Source organism: Lupinus angustifolius, chromosome LG17 (assembly GCF_001865875.1).
Source record: "Lupinus angustifolius cultivar Tanjil chromosome LG17, LupAngTanjil_v1.0, whole genome shotgun sequence".
In the NCBI taxonomy this organism is placed as follows: Eukaryota; Viridiplantae; Streptophyta; class Magnoliopsida; order Fabales; family Fabaceae; genus Lupinus; species Lupinus angustifolius.
In genome coordinates, this window is record NC_032025.1 from 17298013 (window position 1) to 17300187 (window position 2175).

Genomic DNA, 2175 nt, shown 5'->3' on the forward strand with positions numbered 1-2175 from the left:
AATTGGATTTTGAATGCAGGTATGGAAATACCACTATAGTGGAGAACACTGAGAGGGGGTGGAGGGATCTCATTTTCCAAAGGATACATGCAGATTTTGGTTGTGGAATTTACGATTTTTTCTTACCATCTTCAATGGTTTCAAATATTTAAGTGAATATAAATTAATGGATTGATTGACATTGAATAGTTCTATTGTGTAATAGAACATTTCTTATTTTGTCTAATTTGAATATGACCTATCATTAGTGACATTCCTTGTTCATGATATGGACATCACCTTATTGAGAAATATTAGAGATGATTAATTGATTATGCCTATCTGGTTATATCAGCTTCCATGTTTTAAATTTACTATACTCAAAATCTTTATAAAGATTGATGATTATTGCATGCAAAATTCACAATTGAGCCCTGGCAAAGTGTGGCAAAATTCACAACTTAGCCATGGAAGAATGTGGCAAAATCCTCAACTTAGCCACGGTTATAATGTGGCAAAATGCACAACTTAGCCACGGTCAGGACCGTAGCTGCGTACAACAGACTGTGGCTAACTAAATGTTACCATATTTTGGTAAAGCGTAGCAATATCGCATATTGACCGTGGCTAATTTTTAGCAACGCCATTCCTTGCCAGGGAAACAATAAGCGTGGCCACTAAAACTAGCTACGGTTTTTTTCAACATTAGCCACGGTTTTGACCGTGGCTAAAAGGTTGTTTTATTATAGTGTTGATATGAACTAATTTGATCCTAAAAAAGACTAATTTGACATATATTTGAAACTTTTATGGATCATTTTGAGTTTTTTATTTTGAATAATCAAACTGGTAAGGTGGAAAACATAAGAGATTAAAATGGGTATTCACTCATAAATTTATTATGCATTATTTAGAAAGCATAAAAAACAACTATAATGAACGTTTTTATTGTGTTTGATTAAAGAAATAGAAATGATATTTGTTAAAAAAATAAATAGAAAAAATGAATAATATCAAACTTGAATAGGAATATAAATACTAGAGTAAATTACATTGACACCCCCGAGTTTTATGAAATTACACAAACCACCCCTCACTTTTCTACATATACACAACCCCTATTTTTTATAACTGACCACTCTTGCATGATAAATAAGTGTGATTTTTTGAACAAAAAATGTTATAAATGCAATTAAGTTAAACAAAACATTGTATAATATGGAGAAAAGTCCAAATAATATATGAGTCGATACCCTTTATTATATTTGGTTCGTTACGATATAATATAAGGGCGATTTAAACAATATCTCTTTAAAATTATTGATGCATTTTTGTAACAAAAAATAATAAAGATACATTAATTTGTATATTATTTGGATATTTCCTCACAATATACCATGTTTTGTTTAACTTATTTGCATTTATAACATTTTTTTTGTTCAAAAGATCACACTTATTTCTAATGTAAAGGTGATCAGTGCAATGAAAGTATAAAAAAATGAGGAATGATTTGTATAATTTTACTAAAATTTAGGGATGTCAAGGTAATTAATTCTAAGTAGTAAATAGTACCCCACGAGAATGGGAAATTGGGAATATAAATAGTACCCAACGTAAATAGGAATTCATTTTAAATAAATAAATAAAACATAAATAAAATAGAAAGAAGAAGAAGCTCCGACTGCCATGGAGGTGGTCTCATCCATGGTGAGTGCCGCAGGTGGAGGCGATGAAGCCGCACCTTGGTCGCCCCTGGACGGAGACTTCTCTCATTACCCGCTGGTGGATTGATCGTAGGTGATGGGTACGTGGGTGGCTATGGCCATTGTCCCTGTGAGCACCATAGGGGACTCTCTCCTCTGTTTTTGTAAATTAAGAAGAAGTAGAAATTACATAACCGTGTTCAAAAGAAAATGTTTAGGAGCATGAGCTATCCATCCAAGGATTGGATGCTTTTGAGTTCCAAATGAGAGTACAAAATAGATTTTTGCATCTTATTTGCCTTCTCCTTTTCTCCTCTTGAATTCTAACTAAAAATTACAAAAACTTACTTGAAAATGAAAATTCTAAACTAAGAAATGAAGAAAGAATTCCAAGATGAGAGAATTATGGTGTTCAAGTGTTTTTGAGAGGAATTTATGAAGAAGTGGTCTATTCCAATCTGTTTTGCTCGAAGGAATTGGCCTCCTATTTATA

At 32.2% G+C, this 2175-nt stretch overlaps 1 long non-coding RNA gene across 1 annotated transcript in view; it reads left to right on the plus strand.

Moving 5' to 3' along the window:
* LOC109331043 overlaps positions 1 to 2175 on the plus strand; it is a 6816-nt gene that overhangs the window by 3279 nt on the left and 1362 nt on the right. The window lies entirely within an intron of this gene.